This window comes from Theropithecus gelada, chromosome 5 (assembly GCF_003255815.1).
Source record: "Theropithecus gelada isolate Dixy chromosome 5, Tgel_1.0, whole genome shotgun sequence".
In the NCBI taxonomy this organism is placed as follows: domain Eukaryota; kingdom Metazoa; phylum Chordata; class Mammalia; order Primates; family Cercopithecidae; genus Theropithecus; species Theropithecus gelada.
This window is the reverse complement of record NC_037672.1, coordinates 40,090,385-40,115,177: the sequence shown is the minus strand read 5'-3', so window position 1 is coordinate 40,115,177 and position 24,793 is coordinate 40,090,385. Positions and strand designations below refer to the sequence as shown.

The following is a 24,793-nucleotide window of genomic DNA, read 5'->3' as shown; positions in this document are numbered from 1 at the left end:
AAAAAAAAAAAAAAAAAAAAAAAAAAAAAAAAAAAAAAAAGAAGTGAAAAACAATAGATTTAGAACCCTAAGGACTTTAGATATTAGAATTATCTGATACAGAATATAAAATTACTAGATATGAAACGTTTTAAGAAAGAAAACATGTAATCACAACTAAGTGCAAAATTGACCAGGCAGATTTGGAAAACCAAGACCTAAGGAAATATTAGAACTGTTGAAATAAAAACTAAATAAATTAGATTAGAAATGGGTGAACTAGAAAAATGAACTAGAAAAAAAAGTTTGAAGAAATTAACCAGAAAGCAACGTAAGGGAGAAGAAAAACATGAAAGTAGTTGGAGGATATAACGGTCATGATGAGATCTCTTCTGAGTCCTAGAAAGATAGTAAGAGCAAATGGTCAGGAGTACTATTTGAAGATCTAATGTATAGATAATTTCCAGAGAGAGTTTATGAATGACATAAATGGCCAGTGTTCCTTAAATCTAAGTAATTTATGGGCAGATAAAGGAAGCACAACATATAAATAAAAAAATTCATACTAGACATAAAGAAACTTTAATTAACTTAAAAAGAAAATAAGACCATCTTTAAGAACAGCCAGAAAAAAAGGCAGATTGTTTATCAGACTGAGCGCTGACTTCCCAACAGCAACAATGGAAGCTGGAAATTAGTGGAAAAATATCTTCAAAATGTGAAAATATTGATTGTATGTCAAAAAAGCTGTCATTCAAGGAAAAAGCAAAATATGCTTTCAGAAAAACCTAAACCTGATTTTACCACAGAAGATCTTTTCTAAGAAACTTCTTAAAGGATATACTTCAGGAAGGAGAGATTCCAGGAGGAAGGGCTGAGATGCCAAAAGGAGTGATGAAGAAATAAATTGGTAAATATGTATTTAAATCTCAATAATTAAAATTAAATAAAGTTAAAAATTTAGCTCCTCAGTCATGCTAGTTAGCTGCATTTCAAGGCACGTGTGCCTAGTGGCTACTGTATTGAACAATACAAATATGGAACATTTCCATAATTGAAGAAAGTTCTGTTGAATAGCACTGTTGTAGAGCAGCGGAAGGGAAGATGCACTAAGATAGTCTCTGCAATGCGTTGACTATAAGATGGTATCTTTGTAAGAGCCACCATTATATGTTAACAATTTTAAGAAAAGCATTGCCCCATATCTTTAAGATGCCATTAAAAAAAAAATAAGACACACCTCAAGATTACCTATATGAAAATGTAAAATGTGTCTCTTGAGCATGGATGCAGTATGGAGTTAGAATGTTAGGGGCATAGAAGTCCAGGAGTTGTGGTGTGGTAGATTGGGAGAGATCTGGGCCAGCACTTTGAGAGGCCAAGGCAGGCGGATCACCTGAGGTCAGGAGTTCAAGACCAACCTGGCCAAATAGTGAAACCGCATCCCTCCAGAAATACAAAAATTAGCCTGGCATGATGGTGGGTGCCTGTAGTCCCAGCTACTCAGGAGGCTGAGGCAAGAGAATCGCTTGAACCCAGGAGGTGGAGGTTGCAGTAAGCTGAGATCACGGCATTGCACTCCAGCCTGGACAACAGAATGAGACTGTCTCAAAAAACAAAAACAAACAAAAAACGGTGAGGAGGTGAGATGTTGTAGAAGTTCTTTCAGGATAAGGCATATGTGTTACTGAAATGAACATCAGCCTGTTATGTATGATAGGAGAAGCAATGAAAATTGCAGAGCCTTCGGGAATTATTTCTGTCACTATATTGGGGAAGGCTTCATGAAGGCAGTAATATTTGGACTGGACCTTGAGGAATGAAGAATTGACATATCAGAGTAGTAGGGCAGGGCAGTATAGATAGAAGGAGTGGCACTAATGACAGCATGGAATTGTGAAAAGGTGTTAGGTTTGGCAATAATTCCTAATGATCTGGACTTCACTGTTTCCAGCTTCTTTCTAGGTAGTCCAGTTTTGATGAAGGAACATTTATTCCCTAAGACTGCAAGCATGCCTTTTACTAATCTTAAGTTGGAAGGTAATCAAAATAACTATACACCTAACTTGCTACTTCCCCAATGCTCTAAATAGACAACACTTAATGCATGTTTTTCGCATCCTCTTGAGTTGCACAATTTATTGGTAAATTTGGGGATTTAAGTTCGGAAAACGTTAATGCCTATGGTGTATTAATAAGATGAGTAGTCATATATAACTTCCTTAGACTAGAGTGGAAGAAAGACTGTTAGCTTGCTAAAGTTCACCAGATCAGAATGCTAAGAAAATAAAAGACAGATAAGACATGGATTAAAACCCCAGGCCCTTGATTTAAAAGCTGTGTAACACCAGTCAAGTCATTTGACCTTTTCATGCTCAAGTTTCTCCTTTTAAAAGAAGGCATAATAACACTTCCTACCTCAGGATGGGTGTGAAGATTAGTGAAAAGCACTTAGCAAAAACAGTTGCCCATTATTATAATAAAAATATTCCAGTGCTTTTTCTCATTAAGTAAATACAGTAAATCAGTGGTTCCCAACCATGGCTGTATTAGCATCATCTGGGAACAGTTGAAAAATGATGCAGAGTACTTGAGCTTTGTATTTTATGTAAGAACCCCAGTGTATTAGTCCATTTTCATACTAGTATGAAGAAATACCTGAGACTGGGTAATTTATAAGGAGAAAGAAGATTAATGGACTCACAGTTCCACATGGCTGGGGAGACCTCACAGTCATGGTGGAAAGCAAAGGAGGAGCAAAGGCACGTCTTACATCGTGTCAGGCAAGAGCGTGTGTGCAGGGGAATTGCTCTTTATAAAACCATCAGATCTTGTGAGACTTACTCACTATCATGAGAACAGCATGGGAAAAACTTGCCCCCATGATTCAATTACCTGCCACTGGGTCCCTCCCATGACACATGGGGATTATGAGAGCTACAATTCAAGATGAGATTTGGGTGGGGACACAGTCAAATCATATCACCCAGGTTTGGGAACCCTTGCTCTGGAGTTGGGTAACATCTTGGTCACTTTTACCTGGATAATCATCCTTGCTATGCAATATTTTGAACATTGGCTTTTAGTATTGTTGAGTGCATGGATTTTCAGATTATTAGAGATTAATGTGTAGATCTTCATGTCTGTGCCTTCCCTTCTCTTTCTCTCTCCCCCCTTTCCTCAGTCCTTTCCCCTCTATCCCATATTGAATTTTTTGTACAGCAGGGCTGACATGTCCTGCACAGCTTAGTTCTGAGGACTTTTAATTAAATAAAACAGATTTTTTTTTTTTTGAAAAGAAACTTTGCTAAGGCAGACTTTTGGCCTGTTAAAGTTGAACTTGAGTTTAGTTTCTAAAATAATTCAATTTTATTTTTTTACTCTTTAAAATAATGACTACAGGAAATACTTCTAAAATAATTGATATTCCCCTTGTTAAAACTGGGATTATTACTGGATGAATTTCAGCATGTGTTCTTTTTTCTTGGGGTAACAAAAAGTGTCTGCGAGTGTTCCATTGTGTGCCAAAACACATAAATTGTATCCCTCAAACCTTAGAGCACCCTTCATATGGTGGTAGTTATTTGGTATACTGTAAAATGTGGCCTGGAGATTAAAATAAGAAAATTTTTTACTATATGCAGATTAGTTAGAATATTCCTTTTAACACTTTTGCATGGATACTTTGGTTAAAAAAAATCATTGAAGCAGACATAGCGTTGCTGCTTGTTCCTATTTCCTATATGTATTTTATATTTCCTATGGATGAAGAATGACCAAAATATCAGCCCCATTAAAGCAGAAAATTTTTTTAGTGCCAAATCTCCATCACCTAGCATGGTACCTGATACATAGTGATTGCTCACTAAAAAAATGTACTAAATGAATGAGCTAACAAGCAGCCCAAATTAAAAAGGACACTATCACTTTTCACTGGTAAACTTCCTTCCAGAAGTATTGGGAACGTCACAATACCTGGTGTTTGTCTGGAATTCCAAGTATGTGCTGCCTGCGTGTTCCTTTAGCCACCTGAGCCTTCCCACAGATCACAGCTTCCCTTAGAGTCAGTCCGTGCAGAAAGAGCTGTGGCTTAGTGTTCATAGTTGTATCCGTAATGCCACGTCTAGCAGCATAGTGGTTTCTTAGTAAATATTTATTGGATGAATATATAGTGCTCCATAGTTTCGATAATGCTTTCGTACTCAGTTTGAACGGTTGACAGCCCCATGAGGTTGGCCGATAGTATCATCCTAGTTTTATAGATGATGGAAGAGAGGCTAAAGAGGCTGTTAGTTATCCTCGGGTCATAAGTAGCAGACCTGGAACCACAACCTCTAAATCTGTTGATTTCTTCATCCCTTGTTTCAGAACCGCTTTAAAAACATTAGTGAACCTATTAATTAGTTAATATTCCCCTTCCCCTAGTTGAAATCCTACAGGGAAAGTTACTACATGAACCCTTTTCCAAACTGCCCTATTGTCATCAGTCACAGACTTTGTTGGATGCCAGTTTGGGTTTTCATAGCAGTTCCTTTTTGGTTACCTGTGATAGATTCTTTTTGAAAAAAAAATTTTTAACGAGCCCTCATTCTTTCAAACAATTTATATTCTTTTTTCCCAGACGTTTTAACGTGTAAATTTATCAATACTGTAAATCTAAGTTTTATACTAAAAATATTCCAGTACTTTTTTTTTTTAAGTAAATTAATGCAGTAAATCAATGGTTCCCAAAATAAAACAGATTTTCACAGCCCCGAGAGGAGTGGGCTCCAGTGTGTTCCTTCTTGCCTTGTCTGCCTGGTCATTCTGGAATCAGGCTTGGGAAGAAGAGACCTTCCCTGTGACATTAGAAAAAACAAAAAAGGCTGGGCGCGGTGGCTCACACCTATAATTCTAGCACTTTGGGAGGCCGAGGCGGGCGGATCACAAGGTCAGGAGATCAAGATCATGGTGAAACCCTGTCTCTACTAAAAATACAAAAAATTAGCTGGGCGTGGTGGCGGGTGCCTGTAGTCCCAGCTATTCAGGAGGCTGAGGCAGGAGAATGGCGTGAACCCGGGAGACGGAGCCTCCAGTGAGCCCACATTGTGCCACTGCACTGCAGCCTGGGCGACAAAGCGAGACTCCCCCCCAAAAAAAAAAAAAAAAAAAAAAAAAAAAAGAAAAAACAAAAAAGGCTGAGGCAGGTGGATCACCTGAGGTCAGGAGTTTGAGACCAGCCTGGCCAACATGGTGAAAACTGTCTTTACTAAAAATACAAAATTAACCAGGTGTGTTGGCGGGCATCTGTAATCCCAGCTACTTGGGTGGCTGAGGCAGGAGAATCGCTTGAACCCAGGAGGCGGAGGTTGCAGTGAACTGAGATTGCGCCACTGCACTCCAGTCTGGGAGATGAGCAAAACTCCGTCTCAAAAAAAAAAAAAAAAAAATTCTGGCCAAACACTGAAGATCCTCAAATGGTGTCAGTGTCTGGGTGCACATTTTGCCAGAGCCATTCACTGAAGCCAAAGACCAACTGACATATGACCAAGGTTTTGAGTAAAAAAAGGATTTCACAATCTGTGAATCAAATCCAGTTCTCATTTTTGTTTAGTCTTCTATTGAGAAAGATAATTTAGTGACTTCAAGCTTTAATCTACTTTGTGATTCTTGGGTTACAGGTTATTTTATCAGACTGCTACATTTAAACTTACCCTCATTATCTTACAAATGACTTTAAGGTGTTACTGGAACAATACTCACAACAAAGCTGTGATTTCATTGTGAAATACCAACAAGACCCTGATTCCGTTTGCCTGCTGCGGACATTAATGTTTACTATTAGAACTGAGGCATCGAAGGGAATAAATAAACTGCTGACATTGTGTTGCCTTCAGGATCCAGCCATGGGAATATATGTTAGAGATTTGAGAAGTGGTTTTGGGTGGAGAAAAAGCATTTTGTTTTTTCCCCCAGCGCCTGACTTCTCAGTTGAGGCAGGACAGAGCCATTGTGTTTGTTCGGGCTCTCACAAAGCCAGATCACATCAGCCCAGGCCGCGGCTTTATGAGCAGCCTCACAGCTCATGCCTTTGTTGCCCTGATGCACAGTCGGGAAAGGATGACGAGAAGGGAGCTCAATAAAGACCTTTCAGGGATTGTTTCTGAGTTTGTCATTGCCATCTGTCCTCTCTCCCCTGGCTTTTCAGGCTATTCCCATTTTGTGAGACTCCTGGGTTTCTGATTAGTGTGGCGTGGACACCATAGGTAGATGCTGTGCAAAAAGTGGAAGTAAGCAATGTTTCAAAGAAATAATCTTAAAGAAAACAGAAAAAAGGCCTGCTCTTTCTCCAAGGCTGTGTGGACATAAGAGATGACGGATTAGGATTATTTTAATTATTAGTGACTGTATTATTTTCTTTATTTCTTTTTCTGTAACAGGGTCTTGCTCTCTTGCCCAGGTTGGAGTGCAGTGGTGAGATCTCAGCTCACTGCAGCCTCAACCGCCCAGGATCAAGCAGTCCTCCCACTTCAGCCTCCTGAATAGCTGGACCACAGGCATGTGCCACCATGCCCAGCAATTTTTTTTTTTTTTTTTTTGAGACAGTCTCACTCTGTTGTCCAGGCTGGAGTATAGTGGTACTGTCTTAGCTCACTGTAATCTTCTCCTCCTGGATTCAAGCGATTTTCCTGCCTCAGCCACCTGAGTAGCTGGAATTACAGGCATGTGCCACATGCCTAGCTAATTTTTGTATTTTTAGTAGAGACAGGGTTTTGCCATGTTGGCCAGGCTGGTCTTGAACTCTCGGCCTCAAGTTATCTGCCAGCTTCAGCCTCCCAAAGTGCTAGGATTACAGCATGAGTCACTGTGCCTGGACTAATTTTTAAAATTTTTTGTAGAGATAGGGTCTCACTATGTTGCCCAGGCTGATCTCGAACTCCTGGGCTCAAGCAATCCTCTCGTCTTGGCCTCCCAAAGTGCTGGGATTACAGGTATGAGTCACCGTGTCTGGCATCTCTTAATTTTTGAAACCCCTAATGTCTTTCCCTTAAGACTTGGGTAATTTTGGAAGTAATAGGCTGTACTTGATGCCTTCAGACACTTATTTATTATTTCTAACACTGGTGCATGCATCTTTCCTGTCTCTCACAGGTGGCTTGGTGCAGGTGTAGTTTTATCTTGTTGAAAGCCTTTTGTTCTTCTTTGAGCGGTGGGACTGTAGTGTTACCAACAGGGCCAGTGCTAGGACCAGAAAGCTTTCGGTATGATAGGCAGTTTCTGTTCAGGACACCTGCTGCCCAAGCACAGTGCACTCATTGTTTCTTCAGTTGAGCATGTTCTAGGCAGAGCCTTGTCTTTTTTAGCCTAGGATTGAGTCTTCACTTTTTCTCCTGCATACATTTCATTTTTGGTAGAATAAATTTCTGTCTCATTCTTCTGGTTTTGCTGATATGAATTTAATACCTGCACACGATTTGTACAAATTTTATTTCCATGAGTGCATGCTGAAATGTCATAGTGGTGGAAAGAGCACTTGGTCAAAGTGGAGGCAAATGATCTGGACTCTCATTCCTGCTTTGCTGGCTGTGTGGCTGTGAGGGAAAGACATTTTACCTCTCTGGGCATGGGCTTCTTGGAGCAATGGGTTGCCAAGGCCCCTAGTGTAAAGATTCTGCCATTGTGTCTTGTGTTTTTCAGGATGCTAAGAGCATCAGAAATAAGTGTGCCGGGGTCATTAAAGGCCCTGCTCCTGTGAGAAGGTAACACCAGGAGACATTCTTTTACTTACTTATTTATTTAATTTATGTATTTGAGATAAGGTCTCACTCTGTCTCCCAGACTGGAGTATTGTAACGTGATCATGGCTCACTGCAGCCCTGACTTCCCGGGCTGTAGTGACCTTCCCACCTCAGCTTCCTAAATAGCTGGGCCCATAGGCATGTGCCAACATGTCCGGCTGATTTTTTAAATTTTTGTAGAGACAAGGCCTCTCTTTGTTGCCCAGGCTGGTCTTGAACGCCTGGGCTCAAGTGATCCTCTGGCCTCAGCCTCCCGGAGTGCTGGGATGACAGGCTGTGAGCCACCTTGCCCAGCCCGTTCTTTTAACTAAGTGACAGTTTTATGGCCTGGCCAGTGATAGAGAAGTTTGGATGCGATAGGTAAGGGAGGGAAACAACTATGGTTCTCTGTCTGTGACAAGTTTGCAGAGTAGAAAAGAATTTTTTATTTCTAGGAAAGTGTTGTTCATCCCTGGAAGTGTTACTGGATACTTGAGTTTTGAATGTGTAAATTAAGAACTTCTGTGATCAGATAAATACTTCTTCATTTATTAACTCTATTCAGATAAGAGGCAGACCAAAGATCAGACTAATATAGCATAGTTACCCCATTTCTGATTTGTATTCCTGCAGTCTTAAACCCCTTATTTAAAAATGCTCTTAATTCTACAGGCAATACATGTTAATTGTAGAAAATTTGGAAAATACCAGAAAGAAAATACAAATAGCTTCCCAGTCCATAACCCAAAAGTGCTGTTGTTCACCCTTAGGTGTCTTTAGATTGTATGTACTCAGTTTGTAGAACAAAATTGGGACCATACCATACATATATAACTTGATATCTTGCTTTTTTCCTGCTGTGTTCCTTTTGAGATGATTTTTGGGACTGAGGTTTCAATTGAAGGTAGAGATTAATGTAATATTATGCTTGGCACACTTGTGACAAGGACTGTTTTGATTTACAGAAATAGAACTGTGGGCCCAGTATCTGAAAATAACATTTGTCCTGTCCCCTCTTGAATAGGCTTTCAATATTTGGCATATACAGATGTTGTCATAACTGTTACTATAATTAACAAATGAAGACTTCTTAATCTATTAGCTCTTATTGTTCACTAATTGCTTTCATAAGATTCCCTCATTGAGTTTTCTGTGCCAGAATTGCTAGCTGTGCCATCAGTGAGCATACGTTATATCAACACTGTTTTTCTGGAAGCCCTGATTCCTCTAGCTAAAGCATGGTAGCGCCTGTGAGCTAGGCCACGTGTTTGGCAGCAGGATAGTTAAGGGATTCCTTTTGCCCAGTTATATTATACGTTTGATAATATTTATGATTTACTTGTTGAATATTGGTTTCATATATAATTTCCTCTATTAGGAAATGAAAGATTATTCCTTTCCCCTTTGGATTATGTAATCTATAAAATTTTCTGTTACACCATTCACATTGCAATGTAAATATATTCTAAATCCTGAATCACATTAGAATTTTTTTGTAGCCCCCACTTCTGTGTCTTTTTGTGGTGCCCTTTGAAGTCCTGTAATGTTTTATATTTGAGATTAAATCTGGGTTTCGCTTTACTTTTTAAAGCATATTGAGCAATTTAATTTTCTGTTTGAGTTCCTAAGGGGAATGATTCCAGCCCTCTGTGTCCCAAGAATTTAGACTGAGCCCTGCCAGAACATTCCTGTGGTTTTCCACGGGGCAGATCAGTGTGTTCATGAAATTTTAGTTGTAGCTTGTGTTTTCCATGGTTAATTAAAACATCTGGCTTTTCAGTTTCCCACAAACAGAGCATGATCACTAGGCCAAACCTTTTCAATAAATGATTAAATATTTCAGTCCTCCTCTCAGAATAGCCCACACTTGTCTTTAGGATACCTTGTAAGCTGTTGTCTCTGTTTATAATGAGTTTGAATATTGGGAATGTTTTTGAGGTTATCCTGCCAAATATGTGCCCTGAGAGAGAGAAAGTTGGTGACTTTGAGTCCTTATAATGGCTTCTGGCCTTTGCCTCCCCAGGTTTGGAGTTGCTGTGGGTGAGCTGCTGCGGTTTGTAGCCAAGCATGCTGTGGTCGGATCTGCCCAGCCGTGGAACAGAAACATTTGCTGGATGGAAAATCCATAAAAGAAAGCTCCTGTGAAAAGCTGAGGCTGACAATAATTTAAGCAAAATCAGGTTGGTATAAGTAAGAGAGGCTGGATAAAGTGGATTGGGCCCGATAGGAAAAAGTTGTTTTGTTCCTTCCATGCGCATTTTGGAGACCACCCCAAATGATTATTTTCAGTTATTTATGAGAGTTCCAGCATGTGTAAATGGCAGATATATGCTGATGGCCTTTTGTGTATAGTGTCATGTTGTCTTCCTTTCCTTCTCTTCCTTTTCCTCTCCTTTGTCCCATCCTCTTTCTTATCTTCCTTTCCTCTCAGAAGAGAGGAGGACCTTGGCACAAATATTGGAAGAAGCCACAACCAGAAGCCACCTATGCCAACCTCAATGGTCTTGGCTTTATTTTGGGGAAAAAGCGGCGTCCAGCCTCATGGAGTTGCATTTGTAGTTTCAAAGACTTGCATTCATTTGTGTTTTTGAACTTTGAAGGGTGGGGCATGGAGACCTGCCATTTCTGCTGGGATAATTCTGGCTGTGAGCCTCCGGTCTGCTTGGCCAGATTTTATATACTCTAATCTTTCCCCAAACAAAAGCCACCAGCACATTCATCTTCTGCAGTGTGTGCATTTGGCATTAAGATACTTATATATGACAGGGGAAGAGAAATGTCCTGAAAAACATAGGTGTTTAAATAAATGCAAAATGCTCTCACTGTGGGCCAGGAGAATGAAACAGCATGGATAACCCCATATGAGGTAGAAAAGTGAAAATCAATCATTTTGAAAACATGTATTGTACAGGGACAGACATTGCAGACCATTTCTATTGGACATTCAGTGGGTAAGTCAGCTTCCTACATAAGCAGCTGATAAATACTCCCTAGAAAGGAGTGAGTCACAGTCTTTCAGAATCTGTGAAGTAGTGAATGTCTGTTGACTTTGTCTGCCCAGCATCCTTTTCCTCCATCTTTTAATAAATCATCCAGATTTTCCCTGGGCAATTGCCCTTGCCTCATTTTCACCCTATGTAGTTAGAGGAGGTGACCCTGCTGGCTCAGTTATGGGCATGTAACATAAGCTTGGCCAGTGATATGGTTTGGCTGTGTCCCCACCCAAATCTCATCTTGAATTGTAACTCCCACAGTTCCCACATGTCATGGGAGGAGCCTGGTGGGAGGTGATTGAATTATGGGAGCGGGCTTTTCTTGTGCTGTTCTTGTGATAGAGAATAAGTCTCATGAGATCTGATGGTTTTAAAAACGGGAGTTTCCCCACACAAGCTCTCTCTTTTTTTGCCTGCGGCCATCCATGCAAGACATGACTAGCTCCTCCTTGCCTTCCACCATGATTGTGAGGCTTCCCCAGCCACGTGGAACTGTAAGTCTATTAAACCTCTTTCTTTTGTAAATTGCCCAGTCTCAGGTACAGCATGAAAACGGACTAAAGGGTCACAACTGTCTTTGGAGGGGCCATAGTATTCTCGTTGCAGCTATTGAAGAAGTTTTGCCTTCTGTGAGTTTGTTAAGCTGGAGCTGCTAGTGGCAGTTTTTGCTATGACTTAGGGAAAACCTTACTGAAAATTAAGACAACACAGGAGAAATCAAAGCAGGGAGATGGAGGAAAAGCGATTGAGAGGAAGGGGAGAGAAGGGACACACACACAAATACACAGACATATATGTGTGCATGTGTGTGTGTGTGTGTGTGTGTGTATATATATATTTTGACCTGCAATTCAGCAGTGCTTAAACCCAGCATCTCCTGTTCACTTTCCTGGCAGGTTAGCTAGTTCGTCTGAGTTAGGTGTCTGTCTCTTACATCCAAAACATCCCAATTGGTGGTGCCTTCTAGGAGTGAGGTCTTAGTATAAAATGACTGTGGTATAGTCCCTATCTTTAGGGGCTCATGGTGTAGGGCAGCAGTCCCCAACCTGTTTGGTATGAGGGACTAGTTTTGTGGAAGACAGTTTTTCCAAATGGCAGGTGTGGTGGCTGGGATGGTTTCAGGATGATTGAAGCATGTTACATTTATTGTGCATTTTATTTCTATTATTATTACTACATTGTGGTCTATAATGAAATAATTTTTGCAGCTCATTATAATGTAGAATCAGTGGGAGCCCTGAGCTTGTTTTTCCGCAACTAGATGGTCCCATCTGGGGATGATGTGAGACAGTGGCAGATCATGAGGCATTAGATTCTCACAGGAGGCGTGCAACCTAGATCCCTGGCATGTGCTGTTCACAATAGCGTTTGCATTCCTATGAGAATCTAATGCTGCTACTGATCTGTCAGGGGGCGGAGCCCAGGAGGTAATGTGAGTGATGGGGAGCAGCTGTAAATACAAATGAAGCTATGCTCTTTAGCCCACTGCTCACCTCCTACTGTGCAGCCTGGTTCCTAACAGGCCACAGACTGGTACCAGGGACCCCTGGTGTAGGGGATAGGCCAGGTAAGTATTCACATGACTGACATGCAGTGTGACAATGTATCTCTAGAGGTAAGAACAAAGTTTTGTGGGAACAGAGATGGAATTAGGAATGCTTTTGGGTAGTAGACTAGCAGAGAGGGCTATCATTTAACAAGGTAGAAGAGGATTAAGTCTTAGGAACATTAAAAAACATTAAAAACATTAAAAAAATTTAATTCAATTACTTGCATTTTTAGTCTAAAAGAAGGAAAGGTTTTCCAGAGCCTATAGTTGAAGTAAATTGCAGATAAGGAAGATAATTTCAGAGATTGGTAGTAGAAGAATCTTGTTTATTTACTCTGAATACAATTGTTTCAGGCCTAGCCAAATGAGAGGTTATTAGAAAGCTGTCTGGAGTTAATTTTAACACGACAAGGTAACAGCTGCTGTTCTCACCAGAACCTCAGTCAGCTTTCTGTTCTAAGGAGAATTAAATGAATTTAAAGACTTATTTCCTCTTTTTAATGATAGAGTCTTCATTAATATTATATTTTGTAATTATACTGTTTTTTGGGGGAAATTTATGCAGCAAGTACAGTTTCCATATGATTCCCACTGCCAGTTTCCTGTATCAGTAATATCTTGCATTCGTGTGGTATATTTATTATAATTGATGAGCCAATATTGATATATTATCATTACTAAAATCTATAGTTTATATTAGGTTCACTCTTTGTGTTGTATGTTCTATGAGCTTTCATAAATACATAACTTGTATTTCCATTACAGTATCATACAAAATAGTTTCACTGCCCTAAAAGAATTGCATGTTCTACCTGTTCATTTCTTCTTCCTGAACCCCTGGCCACTACTCATCTTTTGCCCCATAGTTGTACTTTTTCCACAGTGTCATTTTGTTAGAATTATACAATAGCTAGACTTTTCAGATAGGCTTTGTCACTTACCAGTGTGCATTTAAGTTTCCTCCATGTCTTTTCATGAATTGATAGTTCATTTCTTTTAAAGCACTGAATAATATTCCATTATATCATTGTTCCACAGTTTATCCATTTACCTGTTGAAGGACATCTTGGTTGCTTCCAAGTTTTGGCAGTTATGAATAATACTGCTGGAAACATTCATTTGCAGGTTTTTATATGGATATGTGGATAAGTTTTTAACTCATTTGAGTTTCTCACCATTAAGTATGATGTTAATTTTAGGTTTCTTAAAATGTTCTTTATCAAGTTGACAAATTTTCGCTCTATTTCTAGTTGCAGAGAGTTTTTATTATGAAAGAGTATTGGATTTTGTCAGGTGCTTTTTCTGCAACTATTGATATGGTCATAATTTTCTTCTTCAACTTATTCATAGGATGGATGATACTGATTTTTGAATGTTGAGCCAGCCTTTTGATAGGGATTATGTTGACTTTCTAGATCAATATTAAGAGCTCTTATGTTGACTTGCTAGATCAATATTAACAGCTCTGATACATGAACATGGGACGTGTTTCCATTTCTTTCAGTCTTCTTTAATATATTTCAACAGTGTTGTATTGCTTTCAGGGTACAATCTAATACTTCATGCTAAATTTATTCCTAAGTATTTTTTTCTTTTTGATGCCTTTATAAATTAAGAAAGTAATTATTTTCAAAGTATCTGTAGCTAGTGTATAGAAATGCAATTGGTTTCTGTATAATGATCTTGTTTCCTGCAACCATGTTGAACCTGTTTATCAGTACTGATAGTTTTTTATGTGTATGACTTTCCTTGTATTTTCTATATACCAGCTTATGTCATCTTCAGATATAGTTTTATTTCTTGTCCAATCTTGATATTATTATTTATTTTTCCAGTGATTTGAAAACTTGACCATGATGTGAGAAATACAAAGTTACGTGCTTTGGAGTTCCTAGTGAAATCATTCTGTTACGTAGCTTTTTGATAAGGATAAAAGATGATAATTATGAAATTTATCTTCTCACAGTTGACTTAGGCATTCAGTCATTGAGCTTCTTAGTCACTCCTATATCTTCTTTGGAGAAATGACTATTCAAATCCTTTGCCCATTTTTATATTGGGTTGTCTCTCTTTGTATATAGTCTGATTTAAGCCCTTTATTGGATATATGATTTGCACATATTTTCTTCTAGTCTCTGGCTTGTTTAATGGTGTCTTCCCCCCAACAATGCCAACAATGAAATACTGTAAATTTTAGTTATTGATAAATTGCATCAATATGGGAAACTGTGTGTGTGTATAAACTTATTTTCTTAATGGTGTTATTTGGTGCTCAGAAGTTTTTAATTGTAACAAAATTCAGTTTATTAGTTTTTTCTTTCAAAGCTTATGATTTTGATGTTTCTAAAAACTCTTTGGCTATTCAAAGCTCATGAAAAGTTTCTGTGTTTCTTTCTAAAACTTGTTTTTTTTTTAATTTTATTTTTTTTGTGAGATGCAGTCTCACTCTGTCACCAGACTGGAGTGCAGTGGCATCATCTCGGCTTGCTCCAACTGCCGCCTGCCGGGTTCAAACGATACTCCTGCCTCAGCCTCCCAAGTAGCTGAGACTACAGGTGCCCACCACCCACCTGCCTAATTTTTTGTATTTTTGGTAGAGATGGGGTTTTACCGTGTTAGCCATGACGGTCTTGATCTCCTGGCCTCATGATCCACCCGCCTCAGCACACCCAGGCTCTTTCTAAAATTTTGTTGCTTTACATTTTGGTCTTTAATTCATTTGGGGTCAGTTTTTATATATGGTGTGAGGTTTGGGTCTATGTTTATTTTATTTTGTTGATTTTTTTATTTTTATTTTTTGCATATAGGTCTTAGCACCATTTGCAGAAAAAACCAACCAGTGACTTGAGTTTTTTTGTAGAAAATCAATTGACTGTACTCTCAATTCTGTGCCTTTGGTTTACTATCTGTCCTTATGATAGTACCACACTGTATTTAGGTTTTTGCAATGCAGTTTTTCTATGAAAAAAGTTAATTCAAGAATTGGACTTAAGATGCAATGTCTCCATTAAAAAACACTGTTGTACCTTTGCTACTTTTCCTCTCTGTTCTTTATGAGTCACTCTGTTAGAGTACTAGTATTTGGTGTTTTCTCTTTAGGGTAATTATGGAAATCTGATATGGTAGATGACAATGTGGAATCAATCAAGATGCATTTTCCAGATTACTATATATATGACTTTAAGCAGTGCTTAGTTTTTCATAAAGGTGGTAATCATTTTTATGCCTGTTCTGCATTTGAAAAAAACAGATTAAGTTTTTCATTACCTCTGTCTTAATCATTGCCAATAACTACTGAATGAAGGATTTACAAGGCTGGCATATTATTTCAAGTATTTTCATTAATGGTGACATGAATTGGTCTCATATCACAAAACTATTTTACTAAATAGAAAACCTATGAATTAAAATGTCTTGCATGTTTTGGTAACATAGTATAGTTCTATATGTTTTATGAAAATTGGACATTTGTCATAGTATAAAATGCTAGCTGTATTTTTATATTTACCTATTCTGTTTTTATCTTTGTATTAGAATGATTCTTAATAGCTAACTGTGAAGACATTAAAATAATTATATTAGGAATGTGAAGATTGCAAATTTATATATATTTAGTTACAACTGTGTTTTGAATGCATAAACATTGAAAAGGAAATTTTTAAAAAGTCAGTGCTTTATTGTGACGTTTGGAATCTAGTTGATCATTTTCTCTTGTTTTCTAATAAAATCATAATTTTGTTTGGGACATGACTTATTTTTAATGTGAAAAATCTAAATGTAAGTCTTGGTGAAATGCAGAGACATTTCCCTTATCTGGCACATAGCTGAGCTGACTATTGCTGCTGGGCTTTGATTGGAGATTACAGTCACGCTAGTAGATTTGGAACCTGTTTTCTGCAGTGCCATTAGTAGGTCAAGCCATGCGTCCTGGTTCCTGGAGGGCTCAGTTCTCAGGATGGCTTATCTGCTTCCTGCTTTCTTCGTAATCTTCTCATTTCAACCTGCGTAGACCAGCTTAATGGCGACTGACATGTGTTTTACCTGGCCCTTTTACTTTCCTGGGAAGTCCTTTGACTGATAATATCACCTCCTAAAAACATATCCATAGAGCAACATGGAATTATCTTTTTTATTATTCATTTAAAGTCAAAGCCATAAGTAAGCTTTCATTTATAACTCTAGGTCCCTGGACCTAGAGTTATAGGTGTTATGAAACTTTTAACCCAGTCACTTCTTTAAATCTTTTCTTTCTCTCTGTTGCCCCTTTAAACATCTTTGTGACCTATTCACAGAATGACTCCGTGAGGAGTGTAGTATAATGTTCTGGAAGGATATGGTCTTCTTCTTCTTGTTTTCTTTTGGGAGCTGAATCAACGAATGGCTGGATTAGGGCAACCTCTTAACCATTGTTTACTTTGAATAGAGCCTTTTTGCCAACTGAAGTTGGGATTCGAAATGATTGAACCACTGAAGTTTGAGTTGTACAATTACATTCGTGAAGACTCTGGCCTATTTATGATCATTTGCTTGCAGATGAAGCAAAATCAGATCAACCTAGTCACATTCACTGAGTCAACACCAGAATGAAGAGAGTGTCAGGGGACTGGGTGTGGTGGCACATATCTGTAGTCCCAGCTTTTCAGGAGACTGAGGCAAGAGAATTGCTTGAGCTCAGGAGCTTGAGACCAGCATGGGCAACATAGCAAGACCCAGATCCCGTCTCGAAAAGAAAAGAGTGCCTGGAACTTGCTTCTTTTAGTACAGCCATAATTTTGTATACGTCTATAATGAGGATGTTTATGATAAATACATTAACAGAGTTTGGAATAATATATCTTTTGATATTTTACTTGTCTTTTTCTATGTTGAATAATCTGTGAAGTATAAGTTTCCTTTAAAAGCTTTCAAAGATACTATGTGTGAGTGACATAGTCATTTATTTTAATGTAATTACTGATACAAGAACCAACAGTACTTTCTCAGTTGCATACTGATCTGTGACGCATAAAATATTTAATTTGATTATATTGTCCAAATAAGATCTATACGCACAACACAATAACTATTCAAAATTTCTGAAATTTCCAAATTGATTATTATCTACTCAAATAAGCATTGACCATTGATCCTTGGCTTCATTCATAAACAAAAATAGTCTACTGGTTTGGATAGTGTCTATGAAAAAGCATGTAATAATTTATAAAAGACAAATATCAACATTGGTCTGGCTTGCATTAAAAAGTCTTTCTGTGCAGTTTGCTAGTGTACTGTCTTTAAGGATGAAAGAACGTAGTTTTGAATGTAATCATTATGCATCTGAGGCCCTTTGAGGACAGGTTTTAGAATCATAGTAACCATGCTGTGCTTGGGTTTATAAGGGTGATTTTTTTTTTTCTTTTTTTTTTTGAGGGCTCAAGGATATAGAGAGTTTGTTACTGCTGTGGCTTTTTTTCTGGTGTCTAGTTAAAATGTCACAGAGCCTATGGAAAGTAAGATAGTAATTAGTGACTTGAGGAATGAATTCTCTTAGAAATAAGAAGTCTGGAGTTCCAACCAGGACTTTAGATCTAAAATAGGATTGAAAATGACCACTGGTCTTGAGCAGTCATTAACATATGAGTGATAAGGAATGTTGAATTTGTGTTACTTCAGTGCGAATCAGTTAAATTCCAAGTGAACTTGTTAGCAGTATCCTGTAAGGAAGGCAGCTGTGGTAGTTTGCTGGAGGGAATGGAATGAAGTATTATTGAGGGTAACAGCCATAATGCAAGCCCTTCTGGGGAGAGGTTGCATGTGCAGTTTGCCAAGTACTAAGCACTTTCTCATTATCTTATGGGAGTGGGTCAAGTCGGGGGCAGACTTCATTTGATCCTCACAACAGTTCTTTCAGAGAGACAGTGTTACCCAGTTTTAGAGAAGCTCAGGATTGGAGAGATCAAATGATTTTTGTTCAAGTCTTATATCCACTAATTTAAATTTGAATCCAGATGTTCTGAAACTCCATGATACACTTGTATAAATCAAAGCACTGCCTATGAAGTGGTTTACCCAGAGCAAACTCTCTCTATATGTATCTCTCTTTATATATTTTCTCTCTTTCTTTCTTTCTTTCTTTCTTTCTTTCTTTCTTTCTTTCTTTCTTTCTTTCTTTCTTTCTTCTTTCTTGTTCTCACTCTCACTCTCTTTCTTTTTTTTGGAGGGGGGAGGGGTTGGACTACAGGCACCCACCATGCCTGGCTAATTTTTTTTTTGTATTTTTAGTAGAGATGGGATTTCACCGTGTTAGCCAGGATGGTCTCAATCTCCTGACCTTGTGATCCTTCCGCCTTGGCCTCCCAAAGTGCTGGGATTACAGGCATGAGCCACTGTGCCCGGCCCTAAAAAGTTTGTCCTGGCTGGACACCATGGCTCACACCTGTAATCCCAGCCCTTTGAGGGGCTGAGGCAGGAGTTCCAGACCAGCCTGGACAGCATAGTAGAACCTATCTCTACAAAAAATAAATTAACTTAAAAAAAAATTAGCCAGGCATGGTGGCACACACCTATAAACCTAGCTACTCAAGAGGCTGAGGTGGGAGGACCACTTGAGCCCAGGAGGTGAAGGTTATAGTGAGCAGTGATGGAGCCACTGTATTCCAACCTGGGTGACAGAGCAACACTGTCTCTAAAAAAAAAGAAAAAAGGAAAGTGTGTCCTAGGTTTTATAGCTAGGTATGTGGCCCAGCCATCTACTCCATGAACTTGCTGTGAATTACTGAGAGGTATTTTGGTGGCTGGGGGAATCAGATACTCCTAAGCAGCTGCTTAGAGAAGGAAGGAAGGAAGATAAGCCTTGGACATTCCTGGCTTCCCCTCCCCCTTATTCTGTACTCCTTGTTTGGGAGCTGCCTAGAATTTTTCAGTGGGGAGAGAGGGACCAACGTGTTTACCTCTATGATGGTTTAAGACTCTGGTCAATCTCTTTCTTTCCTAGTATTCTCACCTGGTAGTATTCTTAGTTAAATACCTAGTAGATGTTAATCCCTTTCTGCCTTTTCCTGTCGCTGTGTCTGCCTCTTAGACACAAAGTACAGAAACTAACAAACGGAAAGGCTAAGCTATACAGAACCCTTTCCAAAGCTGTGATTGCCAACCTCCAGCTTTGTATAGACATTTTTGGTTTGATTCACGAAGTCTGTGTTGTCTAGAAGAGCTTGACTTGGTCTGCTAGGGGTTGATTGTCTAGCAGTTCTGAGATGCGGTTTGAGGCACAGCAGGTCAGTTGTGATACTTCAACACATGCAAGAAAGGGACTTCTGTTTGAGATTAAGTTATCTTCTGAAATAGGCACAATTCAAAAGCAATTTGGTGATGTATTTCAGAACTTAAAATCACCAGCAATTTCATAAATATGTTCACTTAAAACTATGCCAAAGTCTTTACATGATATATTGTAGCATGTTTGTAAAGAATGAAGTAGTTCTGTATATGTGCTCCTTTGGAAAGATTTATAAGAGATATATATATATATACACACACACAGACACACACACGTATACATATATATAAAAAATGAAAAAAAAATCTTGTGGAATCATGTGATTACCATTTCCTTTTGTCTTATTTTTTTAAAAAGGTATATATGCTGGTATATGCATTTTTTCGCTAAAAAAGATGTGCAGTACAACTGTTAATAAACTGGAAAACTTTTCTTTTTCTTCTTTTTCTGTATTATTTGAATTTTCTAACTGTGTTCATTTATTTTTCTTTCCTTTAAAAAAAAATCAGGGGATAGCTGAGCAGTATGATTATGTATCATTTTGCTTTAGTTTTAATGTATTTTATAAAACCTTTCTAAATGTTTTTTAAAAATATTGCAATTTTTGTTCTAATGTTCATTTGTCAGTTTTTCTTGTCCTCTGGGAGTTCAGAGGATGTAAGCAATTTTTGTGGGAAGAGTGGTAAAGCATATAGATAGCAAATGTTCTCAGGAAAGCTTATTAATTAAAACATGGAGTTGAAAAATAGAAAGGAAAAAGATATTTCCTAAATGTAATTTGAAGGACAATGAATTCAATCTTGCTGAATTGTGTTTGAAGGTGTACCTTTATGCTTAGTTTGTTTGCTTTCAAAGGAGCTTTGGACTGAATTGTATTTGCTTTTCAGACTGCAGGGCTGGAGGTGGCCATGGAAGCCTCCAGAATCTGATTGCTAATCAGGAAAGCTATTTCCTAAGAAAGGCCTGCCTGTTTGGACTTGAAGTAATGACTGATGCACAGAGAAAACCAGTGTGATTTTTTAAATATCTTTTGACTTCTGTGTCCAGATTTTGCTTTTCTCTTAATTAAAACCTTTAGACAAAGGTCACAGGTCAAAGGAGATGACTCCTCTAAACTCTTCTGGTAGCAATAGCTGCTTAACTCTTCAACTCTTGATAGGCTCTGCTGGAAACTGTCATGTTGTTTTTTCTGTGGTGTGATTTACCTCCTTTGGTCTTAGTTTGAATGCTGAAATGTAATAACAGATACAAAGATGGAAATTTTTCTTTAGAATGTAGATGATGGTAGTCTGGAGAAGAAAGGCATTGTGATGACCTTTATCCATATTTCAATATGGAATACTTGAAGTTTTATTTTATTTTATTTTGTTTATTTATTTATTTATTTATTTATTTTTGAGACCAAGTCTTGCTCTGTTGCCCAGGCTGTAGTGCAGTGGCGCAATCTCGACTCACTGCAACCTCCACCTCCCGGGTTCAAGTGATTCTCCTGCCTCAACCTCCCGAGTAGCTGAGACTACAGGTGTGTGCCACCATGCCTGGCTAATTTTTGTGTTTTTGGTAGAGACAGGGTTTCGCCATGTTGCCCGGGCTGGTCTTGAACTCCTGACCTCAGGTGATGCACCCTCCTTGGCCTCCCAAAGTGCTGGGATTATTGACGTGATACACTGCGCCTGGCCGAAGTTTTATTTTTAAAAATCAGTAAACAATGTTATTTTTCTAATTTCATAAGAATTTTAGAAACATATTTTCCTAAAATGGTTTGTTAAATACCTCATCCAACTCAGTAATGCTAATTTTTTGCTGTATCTTCTTCTCTTTTTAACTTCTGTACTGATATCTGACCTTAAACTTCGTCATGCCAGAAATCATAACCCCCTATATTTCAAGGTATGTAAACCATAGTATAGAAATTTTAATCTATGAGGGAGATTAAGGGGACAGTTTCTAAAATACATATATATGTATGTATATGTTATGTGTTTGTCTGTAAGTGATTATATTTATTTATAATATAGAAAGTCTAAAACACATTGTCAGTTGGTATCATAAATGAGGAAAAACTGATATTATCTTCAGTACATACTCACTTCCCAAAAGAATCTGATAATTTAAAAATTCAAGGTAATCAATACCTAATATAAGGATAGCAAACTCAAATGCCGACAAGACAGAGAGGGACCCAACAGAGAGTAAACCAGTGAACTTGGGCATAGAGTGGAGAAAAAGGGCACAGCTACTACTCAGCTTCCCGCTTCTGCTGCTCAGGAATGAGGCTCCATTGTCTCATGATCTGCTGATACATCAAGAGAAGGCAGAAATGTAGAGCTTTGTGAGTGCCCCATACTTTTAATGTGTTGGAAACACATTAAAAAAATCAAAACATTGTACTCTTGCATGGTTTGCTGTGATGTTCCCTGTCAGTACATCGGGGCCTGAGAAGCATAAGGGATGGCGCTTGTTCTTTGGTGATGTACAGTCTAATTGGGCCCTTATGGTGTGGAGCAGTCGAACCTCCACCTCCCGGGTTCAAGTGATTCCCTTGTCTCAGCCTCCCGAGGAGCTGGGACTTACAGGTGTGTGCGGATGGGGAGCAGAAGTAGGGAAGGTGTGGTCTTGGGGCATCTGTAGGCACTCAAGGAGACTGGCCTCAGTAGAAGGCCTCACAGCGGGTCTGTGCTCTGAAGAGTTCCTCACAGAGCTGGAGGACAGTTAGCTATGGGGAGAATATGAGATGGAATTAGAGAGGAAAGGAAGGGGTCACCCTCTGAGGCCCTCTAGTAAAATCATAAGGACTTCATGTTTTACTGTGGGGGCAGAGAAGAGTCATTGCAAGTTTTGATAGCAGAAGTGCTGTGGTGTGACTTGAGTTTTAACAGGATTCCTCTGTTGAGAATAGAGTGTAGAGGGCAAGGATAGAATTAGGGCAGGCAGCAAGGAGGTCACTGGAATAATCCAGGCCAGATGACTGGGGGCTTGGGTAAGGGGCAGCAAAGGATCTACGCTGAAGTTTGAGTCAGCACGGTTTTCTGGTGGAATGGACCTTGGAAACATGTCCATATTCCTTTCTTTTCATTGATAATGACCAAGCTGCAGCCTAGACCCTTCTCCTCATTCCTAGATAACTGTGAAATTCTAGAAATTTTCCTCCTCATCCTCAGTTCTCTCCTTTCTTTTCATCGTACAGCTACAGCAGGATTGATGTTGGAATGCCGGCCCCATCACAGTCTCCCTAACTTTTGAACACAGTAGGTGAATTTCTGCCTCAGGGCCGTTGCATTGGCTGGTTCTTCTTGTATTCTCTTCCCCAGATATCTTCCTGGATAATGTCTTTTCTCATTTAATTCTTTGCTTAAATGTTACTGTCTCGGTGAAACTTAACCTGATCGATGTTTTAAAAATTGTAAACCTTCCTGTCACTCCTCCCCAAATCCCTCTTAACCTTTTAATTTTTTTCCCTGTAGATCTTAGCCCCTTCTAACATACCTGCATACTTTACTTATGTTTTAAGTTTTTATCTCTCTCTTCTCACTGGAATATAAATGCCAAGAGGAATTTATAGAAATATATATATATATATATATATATAAATTCCAAAAGGCAGGGATTTTTGTTTTTGTTCACTGATACATCCCTGTCACCTAGAATAGTGTCTGGTGGGGACTGGGTACTTGATAAATATTTGTTGAAGGAATGAATAAGTGGCTTTCAAGAGGTACTTAAGATATACCACATGTCAGACACTGAGAATTAAAAACAAAGCAAAGACACAAACCCTGCCCCAGAGCACATGGTTCAGTGGGGCACAACAGCAGGAGAACAAAGCCTATTGATCTAATATAATGTGTCCAAACTTCTGTGCAAACACAAGTAAAAAAGCAAGTAATTCTTCCCTTTTAAGCCAGGTCTAGACTGTTGATTTGGACTGCCCAAGGCACACAGGTAGGGGAGAGGTGATGACGTTTCAGGGAGAGGGAGCAGTGTGAGAGGAGACGTGGGGGCAGGAATGTGCCATCTGTGTAGTCAGGACGGTGTTGGTGGTGGAGAGTGACTGAAGACGAGGCAAGAAAATGGAAAGTGGGGCCGGTTGAGAGGGGACTTGAATACCCTGCACAGGAGTCTCGACTTCCCAAATTTATTGAGCTCCTGTTGTGTGTCAAGAACAGTGCTGGGTGCTCAGGATTCAAAGGTGAGTAGATTGCTCTTCCTACTTTATGGGTTTCATCTTCTAGAGAGAGGCTGTGGTGTTAAGTGAGAAGAAAAGTGGCCAAGATTGTGGTGGTGGGAATGGAGAGGCCAGGAGAGACGGGGGAAGGACTCTGGGTTAGGATTAACAGGATTTGTTCAAAGACACAGTGTGTAATGGAAGGAGTAGGAAGTAGAGTCTTCTGGCTCGTCACTGGGGCTTAGGGGTAGATAAATGGTGACAGTGTTGTCTGTAGTAGGAAAGGCAGGTAGAGGATGCAAGGGGCTGGAAATGCCAATCAGAGATCCCAGGAGGGATGTGAAGGAAAATTAAAAATTATAATAGCTCGTTAGTTTTGTATTTGGGAAGCCAGGAGGCTGGAGATACAGGTGCCCCAACCAGGAAAGTTGGAAGGGGAAATGTGTTTGTAGGACAGTAGGGGAAGTGATGTGTGTACCTTACCAGAATGTCACTTCCATGAGGGCACGGGTTTGGTTTGTTCACTGCTGTATATCCAGCCCCTAGAACGCTGCTTGGTACAGAGTATAATCTCAGCCAATGTTTGTGAAATTAATGAATAACATAGTTGAATTTAGAGGACAAAACTGGAGTCATAAGTTATTAGAAGACTTAAAATGAGATTAAAGTGATTAAAATGATATTATTTTAGATATTCTTTTACAGGGCTTTGGTGATCAGTTAGATTTTTTAGAAATTTTAAAATGTTACCATTTACTGATAATATTCCTGGTCACATACTTGCTTTGGATATATACCCAATGATGGGATTGCTGGGTTGAATGGTAGTCCTAAGTTCTTTGAGAAGTCTCCAAACTGCTTTCCACAGTGGCTGAACTAATTTACATTCCCATCACTAGCGTAGAAGTGTTCCTTTGCTCCAAAGCCTCACCAGCATCTATTGTTTTTTGACGTTTTAATAATAACCATTCTGGCTGGTATAAGACAGTATATCATTGTGGTTTTGAATTGCATTTCTCTGATGATTAGTGATGTTGAACATTTTTTCATATGTTTGTTGGCTACTTATATGTCTTGTTTTGAGAAGTGTCT

At 38.9% G+C, this 24,793-nt stretch overlaps 1 protein-coding gene across 1 annotated transcript in view; it reads left to right on the top strand.

Moving 5' to 3' along the window:
• The window catches only part of APBB2 (amyloid beta precursor protein binding family B member 2), a 411,292-nt gene that overhangs the window by 62,706 nt on the left and 323,793 nt on the right, over positions 1-24,793 (top strand). The window contains exon 2 of the mRNA XM_025385333.1: positions 9,760-9,916. The gene's annotated coding sequence lies outside the window, so the exon portion shown is untranslated. The remainder of the gene's footprint in view (positions 1-9,759; positions 9,917-24,793) is intronic.